We start from the raw sequence: 25,522 nt of genomic DNA, 5'->3' as shown, positions 1-25,522 counted from the left end.
GAGTGAGAGTGAGCACAGCCAACACGGACCGGATTCGTGCGGTGTGCGTAGATATGGAAAGCACTGGATCTTGCAACCGGACACGTACCTTTTACCTGGAGAAAATGAGGGGAGAGGATGAGAAAACCGAGCTTTGAAGACAGTTTTCATTATTGAAGGATTCTCTTCAATCTGACAACTCTCTTTTCACCATTATCATCATAATGCAAGTTCCTATCATCTCTCATCTCCAAACATGTCTTTCCACTTCCTCTCTGCCTCCCCCTGCCCCCCACCTCACTTAATTCATGCCCCATGCCTCAGCTAATAGTATTTCTAAAATAAAATCTGGAGAATATAATCCTCATCTTAAAATCACCCTCCAGTGGCTTCCCATTGCTCTTAGGATCAAACCAAAATTCTTAACATGTTCTACAAAGTTCTGTAAGAGCTTGGGTGCCCTCCTCTTCTCCTGCTCCCTGTCCCCCACTCCCCATCTCCAGCCATGCTGGTTTTCTCTGGCTCCTTGAACGAGCAGGATCCCTCCCGCCACAAGGTTCGTGCCCATGAGTGCAATCATCCTTTAGCACTCAGTTTAGTTTGTGATTGTATGTGTATGTGTGACTGTCGGATTGGTGATTGCTTAACTGGATTGATTGACAGTTATACCAGTCTTTTCCCCATTGGACAGTTAGCTTTCTGAGCACAGAGATACAGCTAGTTTTGCTTCCTGTTATAGTCCTAGTGTGAGAAAGAAGCCTGGAGTACAGCAGGTGACCAGTAAATATTTGCTGAATAAGTGAAGGAATAAAGTATGGAGCCAGTTCTTCATTTTGTAGATTCTTCATTGCTGTAAACCATTCAGGCCACACATTGGGCTAAGAGGGAGAGGCTGGGGATGCAGGTGAAGGGAACAGCATGTGCAAAGGCCCGAGGCAGGAAAAAGCTTGCGGGGGGGGGCGGGGGGAATCGCAGCAGTCCAGGAAAGATACTGGCGTATGGCCGAATGGGGAGGGAGACAGAAGGACTCAAAGGCTTTAAGGAGGGTAGTGACATGATGCCATTTACACGTTAAGGAAAAGCACTCGGCGCTGCTGAGTGGAAAATTGTTTGGGACTGAGGAACAAGAACCGAATTTGAGTGCTCCTTCCAGTGTTGAGATAAGAACCAGAAATCTTAGGGCCAAAGACTTCAAAGATGATTAGGCCCGAACTTCTCATTTGAAAGACGCGGGACAATAAAATCGACCCTCCTCCGCGCCAAAAAAACATAAAAAACAAGAGCTGCCGCTGTGAGGAGACTTAGCCAGGGTCCCAGGTTACTTCTGCCGCAGCTCGGCTGCGAACAGGGCGAGAACCCCGTCTTTGACTCCTCTTGCCCACACCTCTTTCCGAGTCAGCCATGGGGCTCCCCTAGCCTCTGCAGCGGTGGCGGTCCCTGAGAAATGCCTGTCGGTGTCCGAGCTGTGAGGCGGGCGGCAAGTCCTGGCCCCGGGGCTCCCAGGCAGGGCCGGGGCAGCAGCGCGGAGACGCGCCCGTGTGGGCCGGGCGGGGAGCCTCCCGCGCACCTTCCGGAAGGGAAGCTTGGCGCCCCCAGGCCCTGAGGCAGCCTCCCGTGTAGGTGGCTCAGCCTTTTCTTTTTCTTCCCTCCCAGGCCCTACCTGCCTCAACAAACTGCCAGAGCCGCCCACCCTCTTCGCCCCCGCCCGCCCCGCGACAGGAAACAAGCAGTGACAGCTCCCGCCCGCGCCGTCCTTGCGCCCGGCGGCCGGCTAGCAACCCGGCGCCGCGGCGCTGCGATTGGCTGCCGCGGGCTAAGCGGCGGAGCGCTACTCCAATCGCCGGCCGCGCCGGGCCGCGCCGCGCCGGGAGGCCGCGCCGCCGGGAGGCCGCGGGGAGCGGGGTTTGACATGCCTGTGGTATTTGCTCAGAGGGGCATGACCACTTTGGGCAAGTCTTTAAATGTGAGTCAGCTTTCGGCCGATCCCTGGGAAAAATTCCTTCGGTGTTGTCAGGCAGGGTTCGCTAGCTGCAGCTTTTTTTTTTTTTTTTAAACAATTCAAAAGGGATAATCCCGCTGAATGGGGGAAGGGATTGGGACCCTGTCCCCGGCTCCCCAGAGAAGTGCTGGGGGGCCAGGCCACCCCAAGCCTGGGCGTCCCCTAGAAGCTGGTTTGCAGGAGGGTCGGGGCACCCGGCCTTTCTTCCCTGCGCCCTCTCTTCACGCCTTCAGAGGGCCACAAACGTGCCAGAGAGCGCACAGACTGCGGTGTGAATAGCGCCCCCTGGAGTTGTGCGCCAGACCTCCCTGAACGTGGGAAATGCCTGGGCCCCGGCTTCGCTTTCTCCCCTTAGCGGCCTCTCTGTCTGTGGGTCTAGTCTTGGGTCTGGCAGTTAGTAGCTGTGTGATCTTAAGTACTCTCTCCTCTCTAAGCCTCGGTTTCCTCATTGGCAAAGTAATGGGTGGACAGTAGAGGAAGTGAACTGGTCTGGGGGTGTGGAAACTTGGAGTGTTCTCCTAGCCTGGTCTCCCTAACTTGCTTGGGCAAATCCCTTCTGCACTCCCGGCCTCAGTTTCCCCATCTGTAAGACGAGGAAGTTGGTCTAGAATTGTCCTTCAGGGTTTTTTTCAGTTCCATGAGTGCAGCTACTCTAGGGGATCCCGTAAGCCCTGCTGGAGCCTGCTGGCGCGGGGTGGACAAAGCCCTGCCACTTGCCAGCCTGCCCTGGCGCGACTCCATAGCTGCGCCCCTAGTACACCCAGCTTCCCCTCTCCACGTGTCACCTCAGAGAGCCCAGCAGGCGGTATTGGGAGCACCCAGGGGGAAAAAAAGACCAAAAAAGGCTGAGGGCTGAGGAAAATGAGCAGGAACTGGAGGGATTTATGTGCAGTTTGATTTAAAATGAACATCTTGTGCGAAAGAAGAGGCGATTTGGCACCTGTTACTGGTGAGTTAATGGCTCAGGCACTCTTGGTAATAGGGATACAATACTGTGAAGACCGGATTAGCTCTTGTGACAGCAAATTATAAGAATTGACCAGAGAGAAACTGCAGAATCTCTGCCTGGGAATCTTTTAAGGATAAGGCAGGCACTACCCTGCCTCCTTTGGGGGGCTTTGCAATCCAGGCAGAGTGAGACTGTTGGAGCCTCTGAATCAATGGGAGCACTGGTTACTTCTGTGTGTGAAAAGCAAGGTTTGATGAAAAGAGGATTGCACTCAGCTGCTAATGCAGGGGTGTGACCTTGGGCAAGTCACTTCCCTGTTCTCAGTGTCCTTTTCATCTGCTGCAGGATGAGGGACTGAACTCATTGACCTCTTAAAGTGATTCCAGCTCTGGCACTCCATGATTAAATGGAATAATGTGTGAGTAATTGCTTTGAAAATTACAGAGCATGAGGTCTTTTTGTTGTCATTTTCATATAGATAAAGGTGACCGGAGACTTCATTAAGCTCTGAGACTGGTTGTAAATCAGGCCATCCACTGCCTACCAGCTGAGACTGCAACGGGGCATTTGTTTAGCGACAGGGTTTCTCTGGCCTGTGAATCAGTATTATTTATTCTGTTTGAGCACCTACCCTGGTTTTGCAGCCTGAGCCAGCCACTGTTCTCGCCATGCCTCGGTTTCTCCACTTCAGTTTGCCTTTTTCCATCTCCTGTGATTCAGATGAATTGTGTTGTGCCTTTGCCAAGCTTGGATTCCCTGGAAACAAGACTGCAAGTCTGGAGGAAGAGAAATGAGAACCAGACTGGTTTGCCACAACTAATTTTGACCATCTCCCTTTCTCCTACTCTGTGATCTTCCTTTCTACTGGGGGCTCTGGGATTTATGGAGATAGGGGAGGGGGTATAGGGTGAAGATAAAGAAGAAGGCAGGGGCCAATCATAAAGGATTCTTTAAAAAATTATTTCTACCAATTTAGAAATAGAGAAAGACATCTGAGCTGTTGGGAGGGTCAGACAATCATTACATGCTATGTAAAGAAGAGAATTCCTCAAGGCTGTGGGACCCTGGTGGAGAGTTTGGTTCTGCTTAGGCAAGTCAGAGTAGTCTTCAGAGGAGGTGATATCCGGCATATTTCTTGGAGGGAGAGAGATTTTTCTTGCAGCGAGAAGTGCATGCAGGCTGAGGGTAGGGCCTGAGCAAGGCACAGAGTTGGCGAGGATGCACAGGGGCTTGGGTCTCCTAGGCAAGGTCAGTCTCCAGGCATGTTGGGAGCTCAGGTGAGGGTGGCAGAACTGGAGCTGGGAGGCAGGATTATAAGTGGTCTTATTTGTCCTCATAGGGAATTTGGATTTTATTTTGTAGGAAGTGGAGAATAACTGCAGTCTTGAATAGGTGGAAGAGATCAGTAGTGAAGAACATTGTTTTTCAAACTTCAGGTTATACAGTGAAATTCAGGTCACAGCTGACATTTAAAAATGGAATGGATGAGTATAGAGTGAAATAGAAAATATGAAAGTCCATGCATGCGGTAAGTATTGTTTCATGAAATATACTTGCAGGTGTTTGTGTGAGTGATTGTGCGTGTGTTCAGGATCATGGTGTTAAATGTACATATTAGTGTGGGTCAGGATCAAAAAAACTTGCAATCCACTGGAGTTGCAGACCCTTGAGGCAGAATAAGGGAGGATGGACTGGAGGGGGAGAGAGAGGAACAGCTTCCAAACAGCACAGGTGACTTGCATTCCCTCCCACCTCAAATTCTTGAGAAGGAAATTGCTTAACTTTTGAAGAGTTAACTGATCTCTTCCAAGACCTCCTCCGCAGAGGAAAGGTGATTATATTTGCCCCGCAGAGAAATGGAGGAGCCTATTAAAGTATTTGGTGCCCTCCTTCATTGGCAGGGCGCTTTGCCTAACAGTGCACATACTCTGGGATAATAGTTGGAACTCAGTTCCTTCCAATCTCTGCCACAGACCCACACGGCTCTGTCACAAATCACGATCCTGTGACTTAAAAATGATGATACTTTTCCATTCTTCCAATGAAACATTACACAGTTACTATAGACACCGTTTTGGGGTAGTATAGCCAATAACTGGTATCCAGACATCAGTTCAGTGAAGATGGGAGACACCATTCCCCATACATAAATAATGGCCTTATATTTAAAGCACTTAAGAAGGCTGTTTTGTAACCTTCCATGGTCAGTAATACCATTATCCTAGCAAAACTAGTGGTAGGGGAGTTCTTTGGGATAATGTAGTTCTCTCTTGATGCAGTCATAGCATATCTCCTCTTCTGCTGGCCTCAGAAAAACTGGAGAGCTCCTGGCCACCGTCTGCCCTGTGACATACCCATTACTTTAAGACTTTTTCTAAGAGTCTATGTTTGCTTTTTCTCAGGTAGCCTTTTGTGCAATGGGGGCCCATTTACTTTCCTGAGTCCAGCCTCCTGGAGAATGTTGCCCCCTTGTAATACACATGGTCCAACCCCATGCACATTTGGTTATATACTATGCACATCCATGTCCTCCTTTCTGCCTATGCTTGCACCAACCAAACCCTATGCACATGGTCCAGATACCACTTCAGTTTACATAACTCCAGACACATAGCGTCATGGTTACACAGTTGCAGGGGAAACATACCTGCATCTCTCTTTGGACTCCATAAGTGTGCATATTCTTCCTGTCTGAGCTGGGATTTTTTAAGTTCCCTTGATCCTGACTAGTTCCTAATCCATGATAACAAGAGCAAGCTGCTATGGTCTGAACACCACTATGTGCCAAGCCCTGTGCCAGTCCCTTAATTTGTTCAGCAACTGCCAAGAGGTATTATTATCACTCTTTTATGGGTAAAGAAACTGAGACTTGTATATGGTTCATAACTGCACATCTAGTTAATAACCAAGTTGAGGTTCAAAACCAAGTTTCTCTGGGTCGTAGTGTTCCACACTCTGAATCCTGAGATACACTACTCTCCCCGATCCTCTTCGAGAGCCTCCTTCCATGACAGCTAGGAGTACCTTCTCTCTCTCTTCCTGTTTTATTTTAGAAAAATCATGACAATTCTCTTTAGAGAGAAGGTCTAAATGGAATTTAGTTTTGCTGTGGGGCTCATATAGAGGATGGATGTCCAAAAGTCATTATGTCCAGACTCCTGCCTCTTGCCAGGCTTCCCTGGCTGCGAGAGAAAAGGCTGTTCACAATACAAGATAACGGAAGAGAGGGAAGGAAAGTGCCCCAAATCACACAGTTCCAGATCTAAAGGAGCTTGGACTATGAGCCAAGTGTGTGCCCCACTGTACCCATCCTATACCCCTTTCTTCATCGTTTATTCGTTCCTTATTTATAGCTTTGCCCTCCATCCCTACCTTCCTTTTGTCATCCTCTATTGTGTCTGAAACACCAGTCATTCCACAAGTACTAGAGCATGATCTAAGATCAACTGTCTTTCATGTGAATAACACTACTCTTGGCATAGAAGTAATTATCCAAGGCCAGGACACCGGCCATTCTGTGGCCAGGGATAAGATCAGGGCCGGCCAGATAGGGTAAGATCTGGAGGAAGGGTGCACATCTGCAGCTGTCGGGCTGGAAGACCATTCTTTTGACCAACATTGGTTCCTCCCTGACATGACAGTGCTGTCTTCTTTCCCTTTTGCTTGGAACAAGGAATCAGAATTCCCTGAGTTGGAAAGGCTCTTATGGGTCATCTGATCCAGCCTCTCCCATTTGACTCAGGAATCTGCATTGCAGCTTCCCTGACATTGCTCATCCAGCCTCTCCCTGAGCAGCCCCCAGACATAGGCTAATCCGTGTCTACTCCATTTTTGGAAAGCTTTTTTAAGCAATTCATATAATTCTCTGTCAAGCTTGATCTGATTACCCAATACTTCCACCTATGGGTCCCATTTCCGCTTCTTGGGATGACATAGAAAAGTTCTAATGCCTCTTCCATGTGACAATCCTGCAAGTATTTCAAGGCAGACATGATGTCATTCTTAGTCTTTTCTTCCTCATACTGAGGATGCCCAGTTTGTGCCAGTTTTGAAGTTCTGTTGCTATTCTTTAGTGTCAAGCTCACTTGCAGGGTATACTTGAGTAAGTGAATAAATAATGAGCTTTTATCGCGTGTCAGCCCCCTTCAAAGACATTATCTAATTCGATCCTCATGTCCAACCTGTGAGATAAGAGCCCTTTATATTTTATAGAGGAGAAAACAAGTTCATGAGGTTAGGAGTTTAGACCAAGCTCAGATAGTTAGAAATGGACAGAACTGGCACATTAACCTGAACCTTTCACTAAACACATGTGCATCATTTCTTCCTTGATATATGAGTTTCACCAGGGCAAGGATGGTGGAAGACATCCCAGATACAGATCTTGTCATCCTTAACTAAATACGAACACAGAGAAGAGATGATCTGTATCTGTGCCGTCTCAGTCTTAGTTGCTGGAGCCCTTTTCTGTCTCTGCTTCTTCGCCATCTGGTTCTGGCTATAGATTACAAAAAGGTACAGGGCAGCCTTTCCGTTTTGCAGATAGAGAAATGGGGCAGGATGGTTTCTGTCCAGGTTGACTCAAGGGCACAGTATCAAAATCAGAATTGCATTTACAAACCTCCAAGACAATTGCCTTGTAAAGGCATAAACAGAAATTGCTAATTTCACATGTGTATGCTTAGAGTGAAAAATATTGGAGACATTTGTCACTTTTCCATAATATTTTTGGAATACAGGAGCCCTCTGGTGGCCAAAATAGAAGCAGGAAGGTGTCCTTGGGAAAGTCGGTCTGAGATTTCCTACCAGAACTCCCTTTCATGATCTCTGGCTTCATCTGGGGGTCACCCCTCTTTCATTTAGCCTCTGTGTTCCTGTTCTCATGGAGAGTTACTTGCTTTATGCACGCCCTCCATTCTTCTTTCCTCCCTCAAGTTCCTCTCTGCACCTTCCTCTTCAACCCCAGCTGTCACCCTCTGATCCCCCTGGAATCCCTCCTCCCTGCCATCTTTGGCCTCAGAGGACCCTTTCTGAAACCTGGCCAGTTCCCCTGTGGCAGGTGCTGGGCCACAGCTGCTGCCTATGCTGCTGCTTCAGTGGTGTGGAATTCAAATCCCCTGTGGGTGCTTAGAGCCTGCAGACGAATTAATTGATGATGCCTGTTCATCAACAAGCATTTGCGGTGTCCTGCTAAGTGTGTGGGAAATGATGAGCATCCTCTGGAAGCAGGTTCTCTTGGAAGAGCAAGTTGAGCTTTCTCTCTCTTAGGCACAAGGAGTTGACCACACATCACCTGGTCCCTGGGTTTGGCCAACTGTCCAGAGCTGGGCCATTCTAATTTTCTGCGTACAACTCTTCATCGTGCAGAAGTCTGCTTTCCTCATTATTGTTTGCATGGAATGGTCTGTCTCCTGTAAGGTCATGCTACGCAACAGCCAACGGCAAATGAAGACCCACAAAATGGCGAATCCACATGTTGTTAATTGAGAATTGACCACTGATCCAGAGGCAGAAGCTATTCTGGTGGCTTCAGTGGATTTCAGTGAACCAAATAAGGGGAAAGAGCTAAGATAGGTCAGGGACAGAAATTTGGCTAAGATTTAGATATAATCATCCTGGCTTCTAGTGCCGTAAGGTAATGGAGCAGTATAACACTTAGAAGGCACTTTGGACTCCTGAGAAAAAGACCTTCTATAAAATGAGCTGGTGATTTTATTACATTATGGTGCTTAACAATTAGTGGCTTAATCACAGGGCAATCGAGTGAGATAGGCCAATTCATTACCCTCGCTGCAGAGACAATCAGAGAAGACGTCACAGGCTCCAGAGTATGTCGCAAGAGGGTGGAGTGCAGGGCTTCTGGGCATGTTAGCAGGTGAGGCCAGAAAGAGGGCCCTGGGAGGAATCCTAACATTTGGAAAGATGCAGGTTCTAGCAGCCTGTAGACGAATGGCTAGAGAGGACCAGGAGAGTTGCAGTGGGCATTCCATAGTTAACATGATCCAACTCGATGGGGGGATTGTGCAGCAGTGACAAAACACAGCTGGGTTTCCACTGACACTACCTCCCCAGCAAATGGGAGTGGCCTTCGGATGAAATGAGGTGAATTTAGGCTCCTCACTTTGACGACTAGGGCAGGATTGGAAAGGGTTTCCTTGGAGACTGAAGAATTCTCTTCTCTAGATTTTAAGAAAGCATAGATAAGTCTTTTTGGCGGTGCATTTGAGTGAAGCCCTACCTCAAGGATCGATGAGCTGGCCTCTGGGGATGATCTTCCCAGGCCAGTGATTCCCAGTGATTCTAGAATCACTTTAGGCTTCCTGTTTCCCAGCACTTTATGGATTTTTTAAAAGTACGTCGTTTCCAGGGGTCTGGAGGGAAAAGGTGATGCTGGAGTGTGTGCTGAGTCTGTCATCTTAATCCAGTGTTTCTCCGTAGGCCTACCTCCTTGCCCTTCCTCACCTCCTGCCAACCCGCAGCTGCTCACCCACCTCCCAGTCTCTGACATAACTTACAGGAGTCGCTGTGTCATTCCAACAAGAACCCCTACGTAAAGGCAGTACATGGTTTGTGTAATTTTTCCCTTGGTTCAGTGTGTGTGCACTCACCATGGTGTCCTTTTTAAACAGAGCTGTCTGCAGCGATGTGATCAGTTCGCTGTTCTCACACAAAGCCTTGGGCTAACAGCCTGTACCATGTCTATTAAATGTAGCATCTCATTCCAAAGACAGGTGCTAAATAAATTGTTTTCTATAGTGATCCTGATGACATCATGAAAAGCACTCGGGATTGGATGTTAGAAGATCTGGTTTTGTCGTTGCCTGCCACCAGTTAGCCCTGTGACCTTGAATATCTCGCTTTGCTTCTCCAGGCCTCCGTTTCCACATTTATGCCATGAGGAGATTCGGACCAGATAACCTCAAAGGGCACCTCCTGCCCTGAAATTTACAACTTTGGTACCTTCTGTAATGGTGCCCTCCTCCAACGAGAATGTGAGCTTTTCAGGGGCAGGGGAAGACCTTGCTGTAGTGTCCCCAGAGTGCCCAGCAGGACTCTGGCCCTCACGGGCAGGGGTGCAGGGGTGGATGGGAGGAGCACTCCAGTATCTTTTGCTAGATTAATTACATCCAGCCTCTTTCCAAGGGAAGGCTAATAGGACTTCAGCAGTAAGAGGCACTGGGAAGAGGAAGGAGGGACTGCCTCTCCTCCCAATACCGCCTCCCATTTGTGTGCCTACTGTATGCTACGTCTTTGTTCTCCAATCGTTAGAAACTGCTCAAAGTCGCCCACAGCCCAGATCTGGAGGAGAAGAACACGGACAGCTGCCCATTCAGTCTCATGCTCCAAACCGGAGGTTGGGGCTGAGCTGTCAAGACCTGTAGAAAAATGTTCCTCACCCAGTAGGAGTTGGGAGAACTCTCCTTTCTCACGATAAGACAGAATTTATGCTTTTCTATGGAAATGTCTGTGTAAATGAAAAAAAAAAAAAAGCTAGAAAGTTTGGGCACAGAGCTGAGGCTTTTGTGAAGGGTAAGATTCCTCAGCTGTCATAAGTATCAGTGGAAGGGGAAACAGGTGGTGAATCCCTGCTTTCCTTACACAGATATTTTAAGTGGATCATAAACCTTCTCTATTCTCCCAACCAGTAAGTCTCCACAGTGTTTTAGTGCTTGCAGCTTAGAAAGCCAGGACCTTTTTTCCAAACCAAGTGGGAACACCGCTTTGCTAGTGACTGCTGGTGTTTGGGGTAAATAGACGTTGGATCTTGGAGACTGGCTTGAGTCCTCTTCCCTTACTCAGATAACTGACGAAGAGGCCATCCCAACTTCCTGCGCTCAGTTAACTTAGGGGTTGTCAATGGAAACGTGTCTCATTTTATTTCTGATAACCGAGCTCCAACATAAAGGAGTTATGTTTGCCAGACGGGCTAGGTGGGAAGTCTTGGCAGCAGCTTTGGGCGAAACCAGGAAGAACATGATGAGGCCAATTGAGAGAGAACGTCACTGGTTTCTGATGAGGGGGTGCCTGTCAGAGGAACAGGGCCTATGGGGGAGCCTTGCACAAAAGGGGAGAACGAGGTGCAGAGAGAGGTGCTGGGTCCTACTCAGGGAAAGGAGATGCTCTGAGAAGCAGAAAGGTTTAAAGCAAGGAGGCAGAGTATTACCTGAACTTGCAGATAGAGGAGACGGTAAAGTTCGTTCTGCGAGCCTGGGCTGGGTCTGCCCACACCAAGCAGAGGGGAGAGAACCGCAGAACTGAGAACTGCAGAGTATCTTAAGGGTCTTTCAGGCCAGTCCCTTCTTTTCACAGGTGGATAAACCAGGGCTTCTTGGAGTAATCGAGAAGGTAAGATTTTTCTAGTGCAGGACATTTTTAGTCCAGCAGGATGGTTTCGGGGGAAGAGCCTGGGGTTTGGAGTCAAACAGACTTGAGTCCTCATCAGTACCCCCAGTTACGAACTATGCCCTCAGAGGCTAAGAACACCTCCCTCATGGGGCCGCTCAGAGTCAATGAGAAAATGTATGTGAAAGCTGCTATCCCCAAACGTGGCCCTGTGCCTAACAAGCACTGATGAATGCTCACGTGCCTTCCGTTATGATTATGATGTGCTTGGCTAAGAGCGACTATATTGTGAGAGCGAATGAGGGGATTGCTATGTGCCAGGCGCGCTTGTGTTATACGATAGGCACTCCATTATTAAGATCATATTAGTCTAATGAATAATTGTGAAAATATGAACTGTTATGCTAATACATAATAGCAGCAGTGGCAATGGCAGTGACGATGATGATAAAGCGTTGGCCCAACTGCTCTAGAGACAATACGTGACATGAGGGAAGGTGATAGGAAAGGTTCTTTTGAAACCTAGCCCTTCAGTTGGCTTTGGTTTTCCATAGCAAGTAATCTGAGGAACGGGAACTCTCTGTGGTCATTCCCTCATTCATCGGACAAGCAGTTATTGAGGGGTGACTATGTGTCAGCCACTTTCCTGGGAACTGGAGACATGGTGATCAAGGAGAGCAAGGTCCTGTCCATAGATGGAGGTCACACTCTAGTGGGGACAGTGAACAAACAAGGAAGTAGAGAATTTATTGTTAGGTAGTGACAGGGCATAGAGATGGTGGGAGGGATAGCTCTTTTAGATGAGGGAATGTCTCTCTGAGGAGGCAACACCTGCGTAGAGACCTGCATAGGGAAGGCGAAGGCCGGTGAACACTGGGGGGCTGGGGGGTCCCAGGCAGAGGGAAAGCATGGATGAAGGCCCCACGGTGGAACAATTAGGAGGCCGTGTGTCTGGAATGTTGGCTGGACAGTTATGTTTTATTTCTGCCTGAATACAGAAAAATGAAGATTCCATGTGAAGAGGCTCTTTTCTGGAGAACTCAGCCTGGGGCAGACCTCTCAGGATAAGGCTAACAGTGAAGAAGCAGTTTGGGGGACCTTAGAACCTTGCAAGAGATGAGAAGACTCCCTGAAGACAATTGGTGGCTTGGCATGAGAGTCTGGGAAATGGCACCTTGAGTCAGCACTGGGCCATGTGGCTCTGGGCCAGTCTGGGACTCTTGTCAGATGCCCAAATGCAAACTCGTTGTCAGCCTTAGAGAACTGGGAACCCTTCCCCAGCTGCCCATTTTTTCCCACTAACCCATTTGGAATCAGCAGATGCGAATTTCCCCAGTTGCCTTTAAAAATATTACAGTAATGTCTCTTAAAGTAGACCCTTGAGGAGCCTGGATCCTGTTTTGAGACCATCCAGCCAGGCTCCCCCAGTCCTTTGTAAGGACCCAGGAACCGTGTCTAATTCCTAAAATTCCCAAGGGAAACAAAGCACCCGCACAGAGCTTGGCACACAGTAGGACTAGGTGACTGTTATCCAATAAGCACCACAGGTTTACTACTTGCCTAATAAAAAGCCTGTCTTTTTATTTGTTCTACCTTTTCTCTCATTCAAGCTTCCAGAGTTTCCCCAGGTTGTAGGTTTGGGGAAGCAGAAAACAAGCTGTGTGACTTTCTAAATGTTATTTATCTCTATTTGCAGCCATCTGACACTGGTGAATTCTTGTAGATCTGTGGCATAGTGAGAGTAGCACTGGGCGGAGTGGGGGTTGGGGGGGAGCATTGTCCCTAAAATTGACTAGTTGTGTAACCTTCTAACCACACCTCTAAGAACCCAGGCTCCTCATCTGAAAGTGCCAGACGACATTCCTGCATTTCACAGGACGCAGCCATAAAATGTTAGAAAGACTAAATCAATGCCATACGTACTCTGTAAACTGTAAAGTGTACCTTGAGGGTGCAATCCTTGTACCCATCATACCGGGGACCTTCATACCAGCCTCTTCCTAATAATTCCAATTGCTTCTTGCTGAACTTTTCCAGCGGTTAAGTTCTGATTCTTTTTTTATGGATAAGTGACCATTGGATTTGTCCAATAACTATGTAATGTTTTTCACTTTGATTCTGATATCTTACCTTTATTCATTCCCCTCCTCTCCTTAGGAGTGCCTAGAGCCCACTGGGTTGATATCTTCATAATGATCCCCAGGTTCTTTGCAAGGACACAGCTATGCGGAAGCCAGTTTCCTGTCATTTAAGTAATTTCAGCTAAGTACACATGGAATGAGCCTCTGGCCTGTGTGCATTGCATTATGACTAGGGGCCATAGGGGATGGAGAAGGCTCACATAATGGTGACACCATGCAAAATGAAGTAGGTGACATTCTATGAGAGCAGAGTGCTGTGGAACACAGAGGAGTGAACAATTGAAAATGACCAAGAGGATTAGGGTTACCTTCTCAATATGGTGACTTTTTCTACTGGGTATTTGCCTATCCAAAGAGGATACTCTCATGTCCTCATCTGCAGCCTAGTAAATGTTGACAGAATGGGGCAGGGGGCAGTGGGCTGTATGGGGAAAGTAAGAGGCCTCTGAACCAAGGGCTGGAAGACCAGGAGGAGGAAGGGGGAGAAAGTTAGATCAGGGCTTAGAAAAAGAAACAAACTTGGCTTGGCAGGGGCTTGTCCTGCACCAGAACCCCTTGGGGTTTTATACCAGGTCCTGGACCGTGACTCCCTGCTTAGCACAAGCCCTGGCAGGAGGCTTCGACTCGCCGGGGCTGAAAGGACCCTGGACCCTGTCATTGAGACCATCCAGCCGGGCTCTCTCTGTCCTTTGTCAGGGCCCAGGAGGCTCCATATCATTACTCCACAGCATTCTGCTTCCCTCCGGCCTCATTACGCAGTACATTAGCTGTGGGAACTAAACCCATTACAAAAAGGAGGGGGTGGAATTGGCACATGGGGAAAGAGGCCTTCTCAGATCAAGCTAACAACTTGTGCCTATTAACTAAAGAAGATCATTAGAAAATTCCCATCTCCTCCTCTTCTCTCCCCTGCCTCGCCCCCACCCCCTCCACTGGCGAGAAGTGGCTGCAAGAGCAGGGCTCACGTGAGTTTGCCTGTTTCTTGAACACGCACCCGAACTTAAAGGGGCCTTACTCGGGGCTTTGTGGAAGAGGGCGCTTTGGATGGTGGGGAAGACTTGCTTTGACGTTGAGTGCGATTTTAACTGAGCAGCCCTTTTCTTCTCTCTCAAAGATGTTTCTTTTTGGACTCAATGAAGACAGTGTCCAAAACAAGACAGTTCCACTCCGTGATTATTTTCTATCACCCATAACGAAATAGACAAAGGGAAAGGTTTTATTTCTGCTATTTAATGATGTAAATATTATAGCAGAAAGTCACTTTGAGATTAATCAGTTTGAACCTGTTTTCACAGATGAGGGTGCAAGGCCCAGGGAGAGTGAGCAATGTGTCCCCCACCTTACAAGAACGATGTAGACCTCCTGCTTGCAAGTCTGGGATTCTTTCTTTTCTGACACGCTTCCTCCAGTGTGCTCATTTTTTCTCTTTCAGTTAGCGTTAGCCTCTGATTCCCTTACTCGTTCCTTGGCTGTCTATGTTCCCAGCTAAGGTTGGAAACATCCTCACAGAAATCCAGTAACGTGCCTTGGTATTAGGCCACAGGCAGAATATGAGTATAGCCGTGGCCTTGTCACTTGCCCTTCTCCTCTCTCCCATATGAAAAACATAAAAATAAAAAGTAAATCCTATACGAAACATGCTTCAGGGTGAAGGTCTGCTTGAGCTCTCTCTGTGCCACTCCTTGCCCTCCCGAACTATAAGAGGCTCCATCCCTCCTTGTGGTTTTCTCCCCACACCCGTCTATTTCCAGTGGCAATCTCTGCCCAGACGTGGTGAAATGTGCCTTCAAATCTGTGTGCACCTTCCTCTCTGAGCATTTGAGCTCCGTCTGAAACTGCTCCATGAAAGAGGGGTGTGGAGGAGACAACTCATGCTGTGGCTCTCCCCTCGCTCCATCGTCTCTGTGTGGGACAGCGAGAAAAGGGATTTTCCTCCTTAAATCAGAGCCCTGTTTGTGTGTGTGTGAGTGTGCGAGTGTGTGTGTTTTACTATACTCTGTAAAAAGGTCTGATTAGCATTTCCTTTTCAGTTGCTCCTTCGCCATCCCAGCTGCACCGATTGTGGTCCATGAAACAGAATCGGTGCACTAGCAATTCAGGAAAGCAGCTGAAAGGGAAAAAGTGCAGAAAAAAACAAGGGAGCGAATTTTCTTAGAGCTTGAAGAAACCACTCCAATTAAAAAGAGAGAGAGGGAAGAGGTGAGATGAGATACTTGGAGGCAGTAGACAAAAAAATTCCAACGAAACAGGAACCTGAATTAAATGAAAATAAGGGAGAAAGGTGGCTTAAACTACCTACACTGGGAAATAGAAAAAAAAAAAGCACGTGTTAGAAAAATGCAGAAAAATTTTTCAGTACAATGACTGGGACAGAGAAGGCTGGAGTTTTAAGAAATGAAAAGGTAGAGACAGAAACTTCCTTATTTCCTTTCCCTGCTTTTTTCTTTTTATTAATGCTTCTATTAATTTTTTTTTTTCAAATAGAAGGAAATGAAATTGCCTGTTTTTCAGTCCTGGAAGAAAGTTGGATGCTTATCTTGGAGTGACTTGTGTCCTGGAGTTAGGGTTGCTCTAACCATCCTTGCTTTGGGACCAGATCTAGATTCCTTCCCAAGTTTCCCCTTTGACCTTCCGCACAATTCCATTCTGCTCAATTGCCTTCTCCTTCCCTGTAGCACTAGTGGGATGTTGGGACACTTAAGAAGGTTACATTGGAGAAGTACTTAGAGTTCAACAGAGTGAAGGCACTGGAGAAAGTGTTAACAGTGTCCATAATGGTGATACTTGAGGTCCTTTAGAAAGGTTGCATGCATAGCATTGCTGTGACTGCTCATTTTTATAGGCTATAACTTACCCCTCCAAATTACCTAATTGGGACTGAAATATCGCCAGCTGGCTCTAAGTCCCAAGGAGTTTGTTCTTGAAAAGTGTGACCTCCTGCTTCATCTATTTTCAGACTGGTAAGAGCTACAAGGGGATATCTACTTTATCAGAAAGTGTCAGTACTGCAGTCTGCATTGGAGACAGGGTGCTAGAGAGAATGCTACCAGCAGTTAGGAAGGGGGTTGGAGTGTTGGACAGGACCATCTCCCTCTGTCATTATCACAAGCCAGAACAAACAAGGTGTGTTTGTGGGGTCTAACAATGTCCCTAAGCCTTGTCCTTTTAGGGTCCAGGTCATCCAGCACAGTGTATCATCATAACTAAGAGTTTAAGACGTGGAGGAAAACAGACCTGTGTTTGAATGTCAGACCCACCACTGACTAGCTAAGCAAACTGCATTAAGTTACTGCCTTCTCTAAATTTCTTCCTTTTAAAAATGGGGCTACACTATTTGCCACAGAGAATTGCTGCGACGATTGTTAAAATGCACGTAAGGTCCCTACCACAGAATAAGTTCTCACAATACATTCTAGAAATATTATGGAATGGACCAGGGGACAGGAGATCTGGAGTTGAGAAATGTTTGGGTTCAAAAACTGGCTGTGTCACTACCCAGCTGCATGAACAAGGATGAGTTACTCCATCTGTCAGTGTCTCAGTTTCCACATCATGACATGTCAGTAAAATATCTACCTCATTATGTGAACTAAGGATAATTTGCATAGAAACTATGATATAAAGACAATACATGATGATGACAATTTTTGTGTTTATTTTCCAGACTCAGGTACTCTCCCTGCCATCAACTATGTGACCTTTATCAGGTCACTTAATTTTCGAAGACCTCAGTTTTCCCATTTATTACATAAGGGTAGAGCTAGACTTCTATTGTCCCTTCCAACTCTATGATTATATTTTTATGATTTTTCTGTGTTTCAAAAATGCCCACTGAATAGAGAATTGGGTTTCCAGAGCTGCCCCAGGATGGCCTGTAGAAGCCTCTGTTCCTTCGTTATCCTTTGCTTCCTTCTCTTCAGCCCATAAACTCACTGAGCTCACACTGGCTTAGACAAAGAACAAAGACCCGCCTTCCCAAGAAAGAAGAAATTATCTCTGTACTTGGTGAGCCTACAGTGTAGTTGAAAACAAAGGGTAGATAGATATGCAAGAAAAAGATTGACGTGCAGAGCAAATCCCAGTAAGTTCAAATGAATGTGATGATTATCTAGAGTCAGAGTCCAGAGCATGATCTCTGAAGTCAGACCTGGTGGAAGCTTCGAGTGCTAGCTCCGTCACTTGCCGCAGTTTGACTCTGGGCAAAACCTCTACCACTCACTGAGTCTTGATTTCCTCTTCTGCATAATGGGGCTTTAAAAATGGAATAGTCCTTGTGAGGATGACATGAGATTGTCCACGCCAGGTGCTCAGCACAGTGGCTGGCACATCTTAAACCCTCATGATATTAGCTGTTACTATTAATAATATTGCTATTGTTGTTATCATGGTTATCTGAAAAAGCAGAGGAGATATGTAAAGAACTAGGTTTTGAAGGAGGGGACAGAGAGTTTGGTAATAGGGAGGGGCCCGGGAAGTGGCCAGTGGAAAGCAGTATGTGCATGTGCATCTCCCGTGGAGGAACCCAACATCTGCAGAGTTTAGCCTTTCCAGGTGAGTCTGACACGCGGCCAGGGTTGATATGAGAACAAGACAGTCACAGGCAAGATTCACTAAGTGTGGACCACTAGATGGAACTGAGATTCCTGCCTGGCCTGGCAATTACTTCACCTCATTGGATTTCAGTCCCTTCATTTGCAAAATGAGGAGAGTTGATCTACTTTTAGTGAGCTTTAAGCGTCCTCCCAACTCTGATGCTCTAGGATCCTAAACAGCTTTCCCTGACTGGGCGAGCAAGCGTGTTGAGGCGTCATTACCTTCCTTCCATTCCAGTTCGTCTCTCGGATGGTTTCTCCAAGCGAACCAGGACCTTGAGTGAACCCTCTGGGTCTGCCCAGCACCCTCTTGCTAGGTCGCTTCGTGTCTTATGCAAGTTCACTCCGCAGTCTGACTTGGCCTCTCTGGTACCTTGGAAAGAGGCCAAATTGCAATGCAGTGTGCAGGCACTCAGATGGCAGTCCCCAGCCTGGCTCCCTGAGTGACTTGGAACTTTGCAATTGTGTAACTTGGGGCTCCCGATAATAATAATTGCTCACATTTCTGAGCATGTACGATGTGTCAGGCACTGTACTAAGAGCTTTAAGTCTATTATCTGGTTTAATCCTTACAATAGCACTGTGACATCAGCATGACGAGTCCCATTTTATAGATGTAGAATTTTATAGATGTAGAATCTGAGCCTTAAAGAGATTTAATAACTCGCCCAAGATCACACAGCTGGTGTGTGGTGCAGGAAGGAGCCACACCCCTGTTTGCCAGGCTCCGGCGCTGAGGCTTCCCCGACTGTACCACATCACTTCCCGTAAACCACAAATCACAGTCATTTTTTCTGTGCCAGTGAGTGACCATAGAAGAGGGGTCCCAGCTTCAACACTCATGTGTAAGGCACTGCATTTGTTATGTTAGGTCAAAAGAAGGGTCCCTAGAAACCATTTATTCCTGCATCCACCCTTAGAAACCCTCCCCAACCTGCCCCCAGCTTACCTTTCCAACCCCATCCCTCTCTGACCGGCTGTGGTCAGGCCACCCGCCATGGGGGCTGCGGTGCTGGGTGACTAAAGGCACAACCAACAGTCTGGTGCTGCATGTCCAGTTCGGTAGCCACTGGCCACGTGTGGCTACTGAGCACTTGAAATGTGGCTGGTCTGAACTGAGAGGTGCTATAGGTATAAAACAAACACCAGATTTCACAGAACGAAATTCTTTGTGTGTAAAAGAAAGCATGTCAAATACTACGTTTATTTTTACATTGATTACCTGTCGAAAGGATATTTTGGAAATATTGGGTCAACTAAAATGTTATTAAAATCAATTTCATCTCTTTTTATTTTTAATGTGACTACTAGAATATTTAAAATTATGTATGTGGCTAGAATTTGTAGCTCACATTGTATTACTCTTGGACAGCCCTGGTCAGGTGTGAGACCTCCTGGGCTTGAATCCCAACTCTGTCACACATAATCTGTGTGACCTTAGGCAAATTAATTCATCCACTTATGCCTCAATTTCCCCATCTGTAAAATGGGGGTGATAATAGTTAAGACCTACTTTGTAAGCTTGTTGTGAGCATTTAATGGCTTAAATTTCTCAAACAGTGCCTGCTCCTTTGTTTGCTACTTATTACTGCCCACCGATGCCAAAACAGGCCAGGTTCATTTCTTGCCTGTGCTATGCTGTTTTTCTCTCTTGGAAGGCTTTCCGCTTCCTCACCCCTCCTGGGTTCCGTGTCCTCCAAAACAGCATGGCTTGTCGGAACTCCTGTGACTCTCCTCCTATTAACACTCTCTTTCTTGCCGTTTGGTCATCATTTCAGTGTGCATACCTGAAGTGCAGTTGAAGTAGACTGTGAAATCAGTCTTGAAATCAGGACCTGTGTCTACTGTCATTTCCCTTCCTAGCAGTCCGTCCGTAGAGCTAACATAGTGCCTCGTACAAAGTGGTATTGCGTAAATGCCTGTATATTGACTAATTGATTAATGTGCTGCCTGTTTCCATGCTGGGACGGTGAGGATTTTCCACATTCTTTTAGACTCCTTACAAGGGAGCGGCCACCTTTCCTCTGGTCATTCTCGAGTCTCCATCGTCTCTCCTGGTGATTGTCCCCAGCATGGCACAACTCCATGTCTGTGATTCCTATTGCCCTGCTACCTCTCACGCCTCCAGAATTGGTGATGGCTTCCCCCCACACCCGCCAGCACGTGAATGTTGAGATCAGCTGTAATTTTGAAGTCTTAAAAAGAAATGGCCTGGGTTCATTAAATTCTAATTGCAGTGATGGTAAGCAAAGATAGTTGCTTTGATTAAGAAAGACCTCCCTTGGCCACTGCTGTGGTTCTGGTGGTGGTGGTGGCGGGGAATGGTGGTGCTGCTGCTAAAAATGATGATTATTTGTGTGGTGTCCAGGGGGGTTCAGAAGCACCAGCACACCCCCAGGCAGCCCAAGCATCACGTCTGCCAAGCACCTAAAGTCTGTCATTACTCTCCTTGGGATCTTACCCAGGAGGGGAAACTTTCACCAGCTTTGGATCCTACTCCGAGTTCAGGGAATATGTCTTCTGGGGAAATAAAGTCTCTGAAAACAACATACCTTTGAGGGGAAGGATTCTGGTTCCGATTTCTCTTTAACAATCTAGGTTTTAATAGACCTGGGCAGAGACCCCTTCTAACACTGATATTGAGATTGCACCATTAATAGCCCTTTCTTTTGAGTTAATCATCATCTCCCTATGAGGACCACCTTGAAAATGCTCCTGGACATTTAGAAGGAAGCAACGTAGTGAGTTCTGTGCCCTTAGTATGGATTCGTACTGAGATATTGATGCTCCAAGAGGAAGGGGATGTGAAGGATGCTGGGGAGGAATGTGAGGGGTGCCATGGGGAGTCAGCCAGCGTTCCCAGCATTGCCAAGGCCATTTTTCTCAGGGGAGCCAGGTCCAGCTGAGCTCAGAAGTCTCTGATCAGTGGGTGCAGTAGGTGCTGCGTGGCACTGTCCCGATCCCCTTTCAGGACTGAAGGATTCATTTCCATCTCCTGCAGGGAGCGCAGTGCCAGCACTCAGCTGTCAGGCCTCTCTGGAACCGCCCTTGCTGAAGAGAGAGCCTCATCCGTGGACATTCGCCCCTCCCAGAGGCAGCCTGTACGCGGTGATAAGGACGCGAGGACTCAGTGTGGGGCAACAGCTGTGGGCAGCGGGGTTGGCTGAGCCCTGTGCCTACATTGCAGCCTCCCCCTCTGCTCATTCCTGCCTCCTTCCCTTCCCCCATAGGTGTTGCTACCAAGAGCACTTTCCAATGTATTTCCTTCACACTAGTCTTCATCCTGGAGGATCTGACTCGTGACAGTTGGCCCCCCTTTTGCACCCAGGGTGCTGTCACCCAGGTATGCTGGACTCCGGCAGGCTTGCTACAGATCCACTGGCCAGCTGGCTTTCAGGGTCCACTTTTTTGCTCTCATCTAGTCTTGCTCTTCAATCAATGTATAAAGCACTCTGACATAATGTCTGTAGTGTCACATGCTAACTTAGAGTTCAGTTGTTTGCCTCTCCCAAGTACCTCTCACTCCACTTCCAGCCGAGGTCTTGCTGACGGGGAGGAATGTGTCTCATTCTCTCATCTTCCCAACATACTCAGCTTTAGACTCAACCCTCTTTGGGGGAATAGTTAGTACTGCCTGTCAGGCAGGGCTTCCAGAGCCCAATCGCAAGCCCAGGACCTTAGTTACCTGTTAATAATCCCAAACAAAGCAAGCGAGAAAGCAACCCAGAGAGTTAAGTCAGCTGACAAGAGCACTCAGGAAGCCACATGATAAGATGGAACTGTAATAAAAGGGCAAACATAATCTGTTTTGGTTTGCTTATCTAAGAACAAGCTAGGTAAGCTGAATAATGTACATCTGGATCATGCTCAACCTTGCAAATAGGGAAAGATCCCACAAAGCCAGCTACAGCATCTTTGGCTTAAAATCCTCCAGGACCAGCAGCAGAGGTGCTTATTCTTTAGTCTTAAGGAAAGAGTTCCTTTGGACTCCCTGGCCATCCCTCCTGGTACCTTTCAACCCAGACAGGTAGGAAGTTCCTTCAGCTATTCAGTGAAAATCTTTCTGGTTCCGGCAGCACCTGTCCTCAGTGGAGGGCAGGGAAGAGCTTGTCCTTCATTCCTCACGGACTTGCCTGCACTTGAACTGTCAGTCCTTCCTGAGAAAATGGTTTCTCTGGTGGGGTGCGATGTGTCCACAGCTCCGTTCCACATGGCCAAGTGCCAAGTGACGAAAGTGTCGGGGCTTTTGAAATTGTCAGGGAAACTGATTTCCTTGTCAAGTCTCGTCCTGTACAGTTGGAGGGCCAAATTCTACTTTCATGTTAGCTGCCACGAAGATCAAAGGCTGCTGACAAGGAGCTGAAGGGTTTGTGCCTGGTCTGCTTCAACCTTTCCTCAGTCCAGCATGGGGAATGCTCCCGGCTTTCGGCTTTCTTGAACTCTCTTATCGATGCTCCTTTGTGGGCCAAGAGAGGGAGGGCCTGGGAAATAATTTGGAGGGTTCCAACTCCGAGAGAGCATTCTTAAATTTGCAGCAGGAAGGAAGCCAGAGGAAAGAGAAGACGAGGGGTGGTATGAGTAGAGTCATCTTCTGCCTCAGAAAATGCAGATATGTTAAAAGACGAAGAATCGGGGGCCCAAGGTTGAGTGGCAGTATCAGAGGAGGAGCTGGGTGAGCTGTCAATCCTTGGTGGAGACTAGAGGATCTCCAGCCAGGGGATCTCACAGAGGAAGGGCTAGTCTTTTCACTGCTTGCTTTGGGTATTGCCTGAAGCTGGAGCACAGAGGACGTGACTTCTGAAGCCTCTTCCTACGTCATGTTTGTCATAATCCCATGAGGGGGAGAGGTGAGTGAGTGATGAGCAAGTTCAGGCCACCAGTAGCCCCAGGTATAGCTGATGGTATGTAAAAGCCAAGGGCAGACTGCGGAGGGCAGGGAGGTAGTGGTGCAAGTAAACGTTGTAGAAATCATGCAAGTACACCATGGGGAAGGCCGTGGCAATCAGCTGAGGGTGTGGAACAAGGCGCCGGGAGAGTGGTGCTTCTGGATGCAAGAGGGCCCATTGTTGGCTTTCGATGTGAGCTTTCTCTTTGGTTTTTTGGACAGTGCTAAACACCATCTCTTGATTGCCCTCTCCTCTCTACCTACTTCTCCTTCCCAATATCCCACAGTTTTCTGACCAGAAGAAACCCCTTCACGATCCCTCTACCCACAGGCAGTGTGCACACCTCCACTGAGCCAGACAAGGTAGATTCTCACAGTATTAGGGGCCACGAGAGACGTGAAGGTCTTGAAAATGGGAAGAGAAAACATTTCCAGAAAAAGGGACTTGGCATTGGTGTCTTACCACACCTTTAGCCTGGAAAACCTCCTTCTTACCTGGCCTGATTGTTGGATCCGTTGTAAGGTCCCCGAGGCCAGGGACCCTTATCTATCTAGATGGCCATTTCTCCCTGTTCATTCTCAACTCATTTACCTACATAGCATTTACAATAGTGTGCTATCCCAGTCTATTTGCTTCTCGAGCTAGAACAAGAGGTTGGATGGTAAATTTGTGTAGAGAGGAGTCCCATTATCTTAACCTACTTGGTTTCTGCATTGCATGTAGCAAATAGTGAGAATCCAGATAGCAAGGTACTATCCAATACTATATCTGAATCTACTAAATTTCTGAGTTCAGATGTCAAAGTTTACTTGTACTTTTAGTATTTCCATAAAATCGTCTGTCACTTGATAGTGGGTTTCTTGAGGGCAAGCACTATGTTCCTCTTTGTTTCTGCCTGGCACCCAGCATACTGCCTAAATGCTTGATCAATAAATCAAATTATATAAAACGGGTAGAAAACACTAGTTAGACATTGGAGTGGATGAACTAGACCAAATAGGATTGGGCACTAGAATATGAAAAGCATATGACAAAAATTCAAACATGTATGAAACCAAGTTCTCAACCCTGGCTGTCTATAGGAATTATCCAGAGAGCTTTTAAAACACACTGGTGTTCAGACTTCATGCTGAGCCAATCCAAGCTCCTCGGAGGGTCCCAATGGGAATCCAAGCTGGCCTACCATAACTTGCTGTTCCTATTCGAGAGCTACATGGTGTGCATGTCCTACTGGTAGTAGGTTTGCCTTCTACCAGTTGACACATGTGAGGGAAATCTTCCCACTCACATTTGCTAATTTGTGTGCACCCAGATGGGCAACACTCAGGTTTGGTGAACCATCTGGGCCATTGAGAATGTCAGTATAATTTGATTACCATCTTCATTTCATGAAGGTTTACTAGGCCCAGCAGCATTCTAGATGTGGCGAGGGTTATGAAAGAACCTAAGACAAGGCGCCTTATTTCCAGGTGAGAGGCTTTTCTTCCTCGAGCGCCAATCAGGTGAAGTGGAGGTCGGGGATTGTTTACCTACAGCACATGGGGAATGGGAAGTCAGAAGGCCAATACAAGAATCTCTGGCTCCAGTCGAAAGCCAGCTGTGCAAGGAGCCCTGGAGGATGAGGAACTGGGGAGCCAGAATAAATATTTAACTTGCATTTTCGAACACTGCGCTTGTGTGGCTGTCACCGTGGTGGACAAGCTGTGGGGCCTGAATATTTACACTTCCTAATTGTTCCCGCCAAACTGCTGGATGTACCCATTCTATTGTAAGTTGTCTGTCTGTCTGTTTGTTCATTCATTCATTCATTCGTCTACTTACTTTCCTGTTTTTAAAATTTATTTGTTAGTTCTGGAAGGAGGTTGGGGAGGGGAGGAGGTACAGAGGTTGAGTAAAGAGAAAGGAAATAAAACCACGAGATGGAAAGTAGAGGCAGAAAAAGTGCTGACTGGCTTCTAGATCTTTTACACAGTTGTTGGCTTTTTTCTTTTTAACTTTTTATTTTGGAATAATTTTAGATTTACCAAAATGTTGCAAAGGTAGCAAAGAGAGTTCCCGTATATCTTACACCCAGCTTCCCCTAGTGTCAGCATCTTCTGTATCAATAGTACATCTATGCAAACTAAGAAATTAACATTTGTACAACTATGCACGAAACTCCACAGTTACTCGGTGTCACCAGTTTTCCCTCTAAAGTCCTCTTTCTGTTCCAGGATCCAATCCAGAGTACCGTCACATTATGTTTAGTCTTCGTATCTCCTTAGTCTCCTTGGATCTGTGTCGGTTTCTCAGTTTTTTATGACCTTAGCAGTTTTAAGCGGTGGTAGTCAGTTATTTTGTAGAATGTCTCTCAGTTTGGGTTTGTCTGACGTTTTTCTCTTGATTAGACTCGGTGCTACGAGTTTGGGGAGAGAATGCTACGGAGGTGAAGTCCCCTTCCTCATGGAGCATATCAGGGGATATACATGCTATGGACATGATGTTGACCTTGATCACCTGGTCCGGGTGGTGTTTGCTGGGTTTCTCTGCTGTAGAGTTTCTGTTTCTCTCTGTAGTCTACCCTTTAGAAGCAAGTCACTAAGTCCAGCCCATATTCAAGGGCAGAGGAGTTAAGCTCCACCTCCTGAAGGGGG

The sequence above is a fragment of the Propithecus coquereli genome, unplaced genomic scaffold (genome assembly GCF_000956105.1).
Source record: "Propithecus coquereli isolate 6110/MARCELLA unplaced genomic scaffold, Pcoq_1.0 Scaffold623, whole genome shotgun sequence".
In the NCBI taxonomy this organism is placed as follows: domain Eukaryota; kingdom Metazoa; phylum Chordata; class Mammalia; order Primates; family Indriidae; genus Propithecus; species Propithecus coquereli.
The sequence above is the reverse complement of the archived record's forward strand: the minus strand, read 5'-3'. Positions refer to the sequence as shown.